At 37.4% G+C, this 12,333-nt stretch overlaps 1 pseudogene; it reads right to left on the bottom strand.

The window, feature by feature from the left end:
* Positions 1 to 1,060: 1,060 nt before the first annotated feature.
* Positions 1,061 to 6,303, bottom strand: LOC125344907 (annotated as a pseudogene).
* Between the last annotated feature and the right edge of the window lie 6,030 nt (positions 6,304 to 12,333).

Raw genomic sequence — 12,333 nt, forward strand, 5'->3', positions numbered from 1 at the left:
ATGATACAAAGTAAGAACTAGCCTCACCTTGACTTCCACCATATGGTGCTTTCTTAAGAGTTGGGAAGGAGAGGAAAAAGGGCAAAGAATAACAAAAAAAATCTAACATCTGAATATTCTGTAAAAGCTAATAAGGTAAGGGTTTCTGGAAAACTTTATATAATGAAAAATTAAGGCAGCAGCTCTCATACTTCAAATACAGCTCTATGCATATTACTATTATGATGATGATGATCTTTAAGTAATTGTATGAATATGCCAGTTTATGGGTACAATATGTCTTGATCAATGTTACACCTTTCTCCATCATGCTCCCTCCATCTGTCCTACCTTCACCCATCTCTTCAAGTTATATAGTTCCATTTCCCCCATACATACTTCATTTGCCCACCTTTCTCTGCATTCATCTATCCTTGTTTATCCACCCAGAAAAAATATATTTCAACTTCCTGAGATTTATTTTGTTAAAGTGTAAGTTACTTATTCCAAAGAGTTACACCATTGGACTCTGCCCTGTGTCTATCAGACTTTAGTCAATTTGTTCATATTTATGTGTATATGCATATGGCCCTATATCTGTTTACATATATGTCTATAACTTAGATCTAACTACTACATAGGAGAGAAAACATGTGCCCTTTGTCTTTCTGAGACCAGCCTATTTTACTTAATATCTTTTTTTCCAGGTCCATTCATGTCCCTACAAATGACATAATAATATTTTGCCTGAAGGATGAATAAATTTCTATACATACCCCACATTTTCTTAGTTTCTTGGTCCATTCATTCATTGTGGGGCATCTGAGATGCTCCTGTAATTTGGCTATGGTGACTAGTCAGCAACGAACATGGTGTATAAGTATTTTTACTCGTAAAGAATGGCTTTGATGAATCTTAAAGTAGTTTTATGTTTAGATTTTTGAGGAATCTACAAACTGGAAGCTCTTATTTAGTAAGTGTGGATTCTGGCACATAGATGACCCAACAAACATTTCTAACATTTACATACAAGGACGTATAGCCTGGCCCTTGTCCAGAGATAGGTTTATTTATTTCTTTTTTAAATTTTTATTTTTTTAGTAGTCAAAGCCTTTATTATTACTACTATGCATACAAGCCTAGAAATGTTTTCTGTTTTTTCCAGTGGGCATGTCATGGCACTAATTCCACAAAAATTGATTTCTATGCCCAGCATTTTGAGACTCTCATAGGATAGCAAAATTTCGGACACAGGAAATTTGAGAAGCCGTGAGAAAAGTCCCTTCACCTTTTAGATTGTCGTGGAGTCTGGCAGTTGCTTCTCCAGAACTTTCTGTTCAAGCTGACTTGGATATTTTATCTTCAGTGTGAGTAGCTGGTTCTTGAGCATGAATGGCTGTCGTACGTTGACTTCCCCATCTTCAGGCGTGCCGTGTTTGTCACAGAGGAGCTGGTATTGAGGATAGGCAGCAAAAAATTCTTCATCTGGTCTGTTTCTGTCTGGATCATGGTGTCCACCAACCTTTTTTCACTCCTTCACAAAAGCCTTGAGGTAATCCAGCTCCACCCCACGTCTTTCCTCTGGGAAGATCTGACATTTGTTTAGGGTCTGCAGCTGACCAAGTTTGGCAATGATAAACTGCTGTGTGGTCTGCGCCTCTTTGCTTCCTTCAGTCAAGGGGTTTCTGATGCAGGACAGAGTGTGCAGGTACTGCAGCTTATCGAGTTCATTGATAAATGACCACTGGGTTATCTGATTGTCGTTTAGCACCAGGTACTGCAAGGCTGGGAACATAGACATTTTGCCCCCAATTCCAGCATCTGGAAAATGTGAAGATGTGAATTCAACTTTGGAAAGGATTAATTGTTCTAATCTGAAAGCAAAAGTGTTAACTTTTTAAAAATTTTTTATTTTATTTTTTTCAAATTTTTATTATCAAATTGATGTACAAAGAAAAAGTGTTAAATTTGATTACACAGAACAGCATAAAATGTGTGGGGCATGAGCTACTGTAGTATTGGGTTTCCACCCTGTGGCAGCCTCTGGCAGCTCAGAGGCAGCTCAGAGGCAGGCCCGGCATGGCGTCCCAGTCATATTCTGGAGCCTACTGTTGTGTGAGGGCTAAACAGCTCACATGCCCTAAGTTTATCAAGTGCCCCCAGGGTCAAGTTCCCATGCTTCAAATTATGTAGTAAGCACACACTGTATAAGTTAACTTCAAAAATTCAGGTTTATTTATTTCTGAAATCGCCCTTCTAGTCTACCTTTAGCCTTATGCCTGCAAAATGAACACAACTTTTGCAAAAGAAGAAAACCAATTCAAATTCCCCCTAATGTGAGAATGAATGTTCAAGAAATTCTCCCACAGCAGTGTTTGCTAAGAACAATTGGGGAGTTACTAAAGCTCTTGGTGTCAGAGGGCCCTGGATGAGATTGGTGAGACCAGACAATAATTGTCTGCTCCACAGTGGGTGGTTGTCATGGCCACTGCGTGGGTGAGAGGAACATGGTGGTCACATCTACCAGCCTTTGCTCAGACATCTCTGAGTCACCCCATGTACTGTGGGTGGTGATTATCAAGTGTTAATGCTTCTGCCCTGACATTAACTCCCACCGTGTGGTCTGACAAATGGCCACATTCAGCTTTCCCCTTCCTCCTCCTCCTCCTTTATTCTGGCTGTGAGGAACCACAATGCTCTAGTTTGTTGCTATTTATTTATTTATTTATTTATTTTTCTGTGTTGGTTGCTGGTAGTTTTTTCTTTTGTTCAAACCTTTTGATTTTTTCCAAGAACACCTGCCAAGTGCATGGAGATGCTGTAAGCCAGTGATTTTGTATTGGCATGGCTTGGCTCCCAGCCTGTTAGCTATAGTTACTAGGCTGGCTTCTGTCTCATGTCACAAAGAACCCTGTGAAAGCCTCGGTAAACACTATGAAGTCCTAAATGGATGATGCTCCTACAATGGGCTCTAAGCGGTGGCTAATGGAATGATACATCCATTGTGCTGTCTAAGAACAAGGACAAAGAACTGGACACATGCCCTGTTACATATGCAAGAAAAATGTGCCAAGTAACAAATAGCTTTTGCTTTTCTACAAGCTGCCTGCTCACAGGGCAAGGCCCAGGTGGTGTTATGGCCTGTTCTGTGAACCTGTAGAGGCAGACATTGAAACGGTTGCACAGCTGTCTTGTGTTCCTCTTTCTGGCAGCTTCCTACACCTGCTCTGCCATTTGGAAGAGGTTGAAATGCTCACAGAGAGCAGAATGAAATCCCTTGAAAATGTGTGAATTGGGACTGGTGTCTGTGTTGGGGATTTCTGCCTTCTCCCAGAGGAGATGGCATTGAAGATGCTTCTCAGCTTAAGGAGAATCAGGAGGGCAGAGCTGAAATTAAAATTCTGCTAACTACTGGACTTAATAACAAACATGATTCTATTAGGGGTCATCTTTACTTGGATGCTTCCATGGATTTATTACATCAGTTCTATTCCTACAAAGAGCAATGAATGATGTTCTTTCTTCCACATAAGGCTTACATATTGTTCTCAGTCTTCTTATGCATTTGGATGCCAAATTAAAATGATTCTGGGAGAAAACAGATCAAAACAATACCATCCTGGCTCATGCCTGTAATCCCAGCTCCTCAGAAGGCTGGGGGTTGAGGATCACAATTTGAAGCCAGACCAGCCCCCCTCCCCCCAAAAAATCCCTGAGATTCTTATATAAAACTAACAAATAGCCAGAAAGAGAGCTGAGGCTCAAGTGGTAGAGGATCAGCCTTGGATCATAAAGCCAAGCGAGAGCACAGGCCCTGAGTTCAAGTCCCAGTACCAGCATTACCACATTTACTTTATACTACTTGCCATTTTTTTTGTCACAACATCATCAGACAATAGTTTAGACAGCTCACTTCCCCCATAATTCCTGGCATGGACTCCTGATTCCCATCTCTCTGGTTCTTAGAGCCCCTTGATTTTAGAGCTTCATGGAGATAGCAGCTGTGGTTCTCTTGAGTTCACAGACTAGGAAATGGTTTCTATAATCATACAAAAATTTCACAATGTACTGTTTTTATTTCCAAGGGGGAGACAGAGTTGGTTTTGAGTTCAGGGCCTTATACTTGCTTGTAAATACTCAACAACTTGAGCCACAGATCTTTTACTTTTACATCTAGTTCTTTTTTCAGGCAGGGTGTCATGTAATTTTGCATGGGCTAGCCCCAAACTATGATCTTCTTCATGCTATCTCCCTTGCAGCTGGGATACAGATATAAACTACCATAAGACACAACCATAGAGTTGGAAATTAGTGAATGTTAAATACTGAAAAATCAAACCCTAAAAGATAACAGTTATGTGTTCTCCCCAAATCTCTGTCTCTGTCTCTCTCTAGTACTAGACCTCAATCTCAGGGCCTCAATTAACTTTCTTTTTCTCTCAAGGGTAGTGATCTACCACTTGACCCACACCTCCACTTCATAGTTTTTGCTGTTAATTGGTGATGAGTCTCATGTTTCTGCCTTGACTGGCTTTGAAACTTGATCCTCAGGTTTTAGCCAAGCTAGGGTAAGTCTCTCTCTTTTTGCTTCCTCAGCATAAATCCTGCAATTTCTTCCCATGTAGCTCAGCTGGGATTTTTCTCATACTGCTATATTTCCTCCGAATGTGTTCTGGCCTGTCTAGATATTACTACATGTGAAATTTGAAAGTGAACAGAATAATAGTCCAATGAGAAGAAGGCAGATCAGTCTTGAAAGTTTTGGTTAAGCCTTTGTGCACTGTTGTATTGTTGCAGTCAAACATTTTAAATTACGTTATTGCCACCTTGCAAGGTGCAGAGCCTCTGATCCAAAGGAGGTAAGTTATGAATGTAGGAAGTTCACTCCAGGAAACTTGAATGTGAGAAATGGCAATTATAAAAACGCTGGTGGGAGCTGAATAGGTATTAGAAAAGCCTGACACAGGTGCTATCAAATGGAAAAGATGGAAATTCGTGTTTGTGAGTTGGCAATCCTGGACCAGGCACTCTGCTCGTTCTTAGTGCCATCAGTGTGTGGACAGTGAGAATGGGGAACAAGAACTCATTCCACAAAGGAGAACTACACTGAGGTTACAACTCAGAGTTTTACTTTTCTGTTTTGAAATAAAGCCTTCTTGGGGTTAAGAGTGGATCTCAGTGGTAGAACCCTTGCTTAGTATGACCAAGGCTCTGGGTTCAGTTCTTAACATAGTTATATAAGAGAATGGGGAGGGATGCAGACAAGAATCCAATGGACATCCTACAGCATTGTAAGAGGAAAGGGGTGGGTAAGAGGGGGATGGGTGAGAATGTTGAAAGAGATGACATTGATTAAGGTATATTGTACTCATACACAGCTTTGTTTAATGACAATTCCTTTGTACAACTACCTGAAGATAATAACAAAAATTAAAAAAAATATAAATTTAAAATAGACAAATTCCATCCATATCAAACTTGTCCTCTATGCTCAATATGAAATCTGTGTTGCTTTTGTTTATGACAATTTCTGTTCAATAAAAATTCCCAATAGATTAAAAAAAAAGAAAAGAAAGAAAGAAAAAGTGGACTAAATTCAGTTGCTTTTGGTTGTTGGGATGGAAAAAGATGTGATAGTGGACACTGTCTGCCTGGGAAAGGGTGAGATTTCTAGCAATGTTTGTGTCCCTGATTCTACAATGATTTTCTTCCTGAAGGTAAGATAACCTACCTAACCTAGCTTAACCTAGGTTAAGCTAATTCTCACTTAGATTTAAGGAGCTCGGATTCCTTCAACAAACAAAGATCTTTGAGAGCTGTTAGTTTTCTCTGGCTTTTCTTTTTCTATTGACTTTTCCTGTTTCCATTCTGAAACTCTGATTCAAGGAATATCATATTCTTTCTATAGGGATTCATCCAACAGAAGTGCTTATTAGAGTAAGATATGCCTAGAATAGATTTTGCTAAAGGTAGGGGAATAATGAAAGAGAATAAAACTTCTCCCTACTCTTCTTTTTAAACTCACACATATCACTTTCAAAAATAAAAATCCACAAAGAATAAACAATAAAGTTCAACTGTATACATCAGAGTATATGTAAATTTCTATATTGGATTTCTAATTTTCTTTTAGTTTCTCTATGCTTTATCATTTTAATGAATATTTATTGCTTTTATTATGAGGGAAAAGAGGGAAGAAAGTAATATTTTTAGTTAAATACTTATGTAAGAAAGTTCTATTTTCAAAGGGTCCAAGCCAGAAATCAATCGTCTTTCTTACCTTGCCCGTTTAGTGCTGGCTCCTTCAGCCTCAAAGTATCCCATGTTTCAATCTCCTTTCTTTTAATGTTTGAGGAGAGTAATCTAGTAGGGGGTCTGATGAAAGAGTTTTACAAAATGGACTTTTAATGTGTGAAATCTGACATACTTCTAGAACAGAATCGCGGCCATGCAACTAGTAAATTGCTCTTGACTTCAGGAGAGATGAGACTTCCCTGTGCAGAAAGATAAAGGGCTCTCCGATAGCAAAATCGGTTTCAATAACTGATTAGTGTTTAGGACTGTGGGCTCTTTCTTCCTTCTCCTTTACCTAACTGACTCCTGTGAGGAGGTCATATCCTCCTGACTCTGTATTCAGTAGAGCATGACAGCAGGGGCCGGTCATGTTGCATGTTTCTGGCTACTTAGCTGTGTTTCCAAGTCAGGTCCAAGCATTCCTGGACTTGGATCAAAGAATCAGAAGGACTCAGCATTTGGTAGCTGTTTGCCATGCATTCTCATTTCCCGCCTACATGGTCTACCAGACTTTGTCCTTTCATTGCAGCCTGCCCCTAGTGGCTGGTATTTGTATTGTCTTTTTCAGCTCTGTGTTGGGGAGGCCACATCAGCAAGCTGGAAGGATATTCAGACAAGAAAAAAGCATGGGAGTTATGCTTTGACTCACTTATCCTGTAGCCAATTGCTACCAATCATCCCAGAGCCCCAGTAACTACACTTACAATAACTTTATGGCTATTCAGGAAAGTGCAGATCATATTGATTACACTTACAATAAAAGCAGATAGTATTGTCACCCAATCAATTTTCCTTGAAGACTATGATGTGAAATTGAATTGTCAGTTTTTCTTGTTTGGGAATAGGTATGATAGACTGCTTTGCTCTGGGGTGTTATTGGAGACCTAGGGTTGGATCTTGTCTCTATAATTCTATGCAGATTCCAGAAGGAGGAGGTAGGTATTGAGTCATTTATTATTCTGTACAAGTTGACTATGGGGTTCGATAACACCCTCTAAAAATCTGAAGCCTATTGCTCTAGGGTGTAGAAATAAAAAGACCTTCTGTTCTTTGCAAATTAAATTTAATAAAAAATACCATTGATTCTTTGAGAATAAAAAAATTAATTATGAAATGAAAAATCTAGCTGCCCACATCTTTCAGCCACTAAATTATCTCCTTATAGGTAATGCTGCCCAAAAGTCTTATCTTGGTTGGAAAGTATCATGGTGAGAATTACATTATTTCTTAATAAACTGGCTGAGGCATTAGTTAATTTTGTCAGAAAGTAATTACAAGAAAATATCTTCTCTATGAAACAAGGCTGGTTTGTATGCAATATTTTTTATTGCTGGCTTCTTCTTAATTCTGCTAAGAAAGTCTTAAAACATTTTCATTTTCAAGTATAAATTGTGATAAGTAGACTGTGCTATAGTAATGGGTCGTATTTAGTTTTTTAATTTTAATATCTTTTACTGATAGCAGGAACATTTTCAAAACTTTTTTCAAAGTTGTTTCAAAATCTCTCCTAGGAAATTAGACTCAAAATTAAAGATGGAGTTGCCTAGAGGCATCTATAGAGATCATAAGACTGTATATATTTCTGAGGGAATTACTGTGGAAAATGATTCTCTAATTTAAGGTACCTGTATTAAAACAACAGAAAAGAACAGTGTGTTGGCTCTGATAGTTCATTCACAATGACTCTGCTTGACTCCATTCCATACTTTCAACTATTAGACTAGGAAAGAATCTAGAGATCTTAAAAAAATCTTCTTTAACTGGTCTCAAGCAAAAAAAAGCATCTTCCTTGTCACAAAGAACATATGAGGAATGAAATTTGAGGATTTGAGGAATGAAAAGAGTTTCAAAAAAGACATGTGACTCTGGGGCTTCCCAATTTCCATCTCTCTAGAATGATGGTCTTGTGTGTCCCCAGGGCTCTACCTGTCAGACATGTTTATTCCAGCTCCTCCACTTATTTTAAAATGCTTCGAAGTAACTGACGTTACTTTGAGAAATTTATAACAAAGGTTCATAAGTAACTTATAATGTTTCCTCTTGGATGTGGAAGTTAGATCAAATTAAAAGTATATGTGCAAACATACACAGGATTATATATATATATGATATAAAATATATGCTATATATAATATGATATATATGCACACACAAACATGTTAATAGAAAAATGGTATATGCATAAAATGATTCCCAAATTGTATCTCCTTTGAATGACTAATTTATAGTATAACAAAATGAATACCAGCAAGCTGGAACATGTGTTGTGGAGAGAGGTAAGGTCAAGGGGGAGAGGGGAATATGAATGAAGAGAGGAAGTGTGGGTGAATGCAGTTTTAATGTTCAATGTAGACATGAAAAAATGGAACTATGTAAATGGATGGGACAGGTGGGTTTGGGAGAGATGAAAGAAATGGTGAAAGGTGTGACATTGATCCAGCTGCATTGTCCTCATGAACTGACACATCCATTGAAACTACTTTGTAAAACTTCTTAAGGATAATAATAAAAAAATCCTATTCAAAATGTTGTTTTCTACACCCTCTAGGACAAAGGTTTCATTGATTGCTCTTAAATGTTCAGAGAATCAAACCTGAGCTCAATGCCCTTGAACTTAGTATCTCCTAGGCGGCATGTGGTTCAGGAAATGTGTTCTAAAAGACTCACTGGATCCAAGATTGTTGGGACCTCTGGGCCATCACCTCTGTAGAGTAGAGAAGCTCCAGAGAATGGAATGAAACTAAGCATCCTTTTTAGAGGTATTAGCTGAAGCTATGACACATGATTCATTTGTTCATCCACATGCAGAAAACTGAAACTGGATTCCTATCAGTCACCCTGTATTAATGGCTACTCAAAATAGATCAAAGATTTCAATTTAAGACCTGAACCCTTGAAACTACTATGGATAGAAGTAGGAGAAACATTAGAACTTATTGACGACGGCAGAAACTTTCTGAGTAAAGTTCAAAGAGCTCAGCAAATCAAAGAAAGAATTCACAACTAAGATTGCATTAAACTAAGTGTCTGCACAGAAAAGGATGTATTAACAAGCTAAAAAGATGGCCCACAGAATGGAAGAAAAAATTTTGCCAGATAAAATCAGACAATGCCCTCTTATCCAGGATATACAGAGAACTAAAGAAACACAACTTCCAAAGAAGCAACAATCCGATTAATAAATGGGCAAACTAACTCAATAGAGACTTCTCAGAAAAAGAAGTAAAAATGACCAATAAATACAGGATGAGATGCTCAACATTTCTGCCCATGAAGGAAATGTAAATCAAAACAACCTGGAGATTCCATTTGATGCCAGTTAGAATGGCCATCATCAATAATACAAACGACAACAGAGGCTGGTGCAGATGTGGGGGACAAAGAACCCTACTATACTCTTGGATGGGAATGTAAACTGATGCAACTGCTGTAGAAGGCAGATTGGCAATTCCTCAAAGCAAAAATCATAAAATGATCCTATAATCAATATATGACTTTGGGGCATTAATCTAAAAGACATGTCAGGATATAGTGAAGCCACTTGCACACCTACGTTTCTTGCTGCACTATTCACTACATCCGAGGTATATAGAAATAGCTCAGATGCTTTTCGATAGATGAATGGATCATGAGAATGTGATACACACACACACACACACACACACACACACACACACAGACTGGAATTTTATTTATTCATTGGGAAGCATGATATTTCATCAGTTTCAAATGGATGGGCCTAGGAAAAAATATGTTAAGCAAAGTAATTCAGGTCCAGAGAGACAAAGGATGCATGTTTTTTTTCTCATATGTGGAAGTTAGATTTAATTTATGAATATATAACTAAACATATACAAGATTATACACAAAGTTACACAAAGGTAATAACCAAAGTATGATATATGCAAGGGAAAATTCAAATGGTGGGACTCCTTAGAAATAGTAAGTAACAGTCTAATAAAATAAATACTAGGAAGCTAGTACTTAAGATATGCATGTGGAGTCGGGTAGGGAGGGAGAGGCCAGGTGAAGCCAGGTGAAACAATAATTACATCAAAAATGCATTTGCATTGAAATAATAACAACAATGACAACAACAAAGTTACACAAAGGTAATAACCAAAGTATGATATATGCAAGGGAAAATTCAAATGGTGGGACTCCTTAGAAATAGTAAGTAACAGTCTAATAAAATAAATACTAGGAAGCTAGTACTTAAGATATGCATGTGGAGTCGGGTAGGGAGGGAGAGGCCAGGTGAAGCCAGGTGAAACAATAATTACATCAAAAATGCATTTGCATTGAAATAATAACAACAATGACAACAACAACAACAACAACAACAAAAGAAGTCAGTTGTGCTTGATCAGGAATCAGTACGGTGCCAGAGGGAAAATACAAACCAATTTCCTGAGTAAGAAACAATATAGAAGAAGGAAGAAGAATGGCCAGCAAATGATGGTGGTAGTAATTGATGGGTTGGAGAGTAGGGGTTGTTCTTGCTACCACTAAATACTTATAAAAGGAATTGAGGTATCTTACTAAGAATAAAATTAAAACTAGTAACCTATAAACTATTTTAAAAGTTGAATTGGATCTAAATATTTTCAATTACAAAATTTTACTTAAAAATCCTAAATATAAAGTATACTTATGTTGTTATACTTGAAGATTTCTCATTTAAAATGTTAAATTATTAAAAATTAAAATGATAAAAAAAGAGCTTTTCCAGGCATTTAACTGCAATGTGTAGGTTAGTCCTCACAAGAACCTAGTGACTTGATATTGATTATACCTGATTTTTGGATTAGAAAGCCCAACTCAAAAGTAAAAAAAAAAAAAAATAGGTGTCAATGTTCCTACAGGGAGTAAATGGCAGAGAAAGGATTTGATCTTACACCTGCCTCTCAGGAGGCCATCTTCCCGGACACTAAAGATCAAGCTACTGTTTTTATTCTTTTTCTTTTGCCATTATCAGTTTTTGTGCTGAACAAACAACTGTGACATTTCCCTGATGATTCCCAAACATATAAGGAAGGGTTACGATGAGATAGAGGGAAGGATTTCCCTCAGAACAGCAATGTCTTCCTCAAAGATGAGACATTTTAAGTTCTCAAACATCACATTTACAGGAAGGCTAAGGGCTCCCATTGCACATTCTGCCCATTTGTGTACATTATTAGAACCTTAAACTTACTTGCTATACTAATTGTAACAGATGAGTTAAGGAAAATGAATAGTTAAATAACAAATTTCTGATTACATTCACATTACTTTTTTTTTTAAAAAAAGGAGATAGAGTTGACATTTAATGCCGTGTGCTCTGAGGTTACCATCTAAATCCAGGTGAAGAAGGCCAGAAATGAATCTGACATTTATTAGTTATTGTCTCCAAAAAAAGATTTTTATTTTAGAAGGCTATGGTTAAAACTTGACAGATGCCTCTATCTTCTGAGCAATTCATTCAAAATATTAATCATAGCTCTCAATTCCTACACTTTTGAAGAACTGTGTAGAAATGTAAGTTTACATTTTAATTACAGGACTGGGTTTGGAAATTTAGGTCAGCAAATACACATTATAATTGCAAGGCATTTTCCTCACAGGCAAGTAAAATTTACAAAATTGTAAGCTTTAAGTTCACCTCTTTTGGATGCTGTTTTGTGGTTATTGGTGATTTTAAATGGAATTAGAAGCTTTTCATACCAGTAATATATTACTTTTATTTACTTTTTTTAGGTAGTTGCCATTCAACAGAGAAGTTTATGAACAGTGCCTCTTGATAATGTCACCCCTCTTAACATCCTTACCCACTCCTCCGACCCTCCACCCCTTCCTTTACTTTTCTTAATTTTTATGTTATATGTTTATTTTTTGCCATTAACAGAACAATTTGTGTATATAGTGCATCTTTTTCTGTCATCCCTTCAACATTTCCCTTCCCTGCTTCCTATATTTTTCTCAGTCCCGTGGCATATACAATGCATTCCTGCCTTATTCTGCTCACTTCCCCCATTCTATATCATTTTAAAGTCCAATTTAGAAAGCTTGAGAATGCAA

This window comes from Perognathus longimembris, chromosome 2 (genome assembly GCF_023159225.1).
Source record: "Perognathus longimembris pacificus isolate PPM17 chromosome 2, ASM2315922v1, whole genome shotgun sequence".
Lineage (NCBI taxonomy): Eukaryota > Metazoa > Chordata > Mammalia > Rodentia > Heteromyidae > Perognathus > Perognathus longimembris.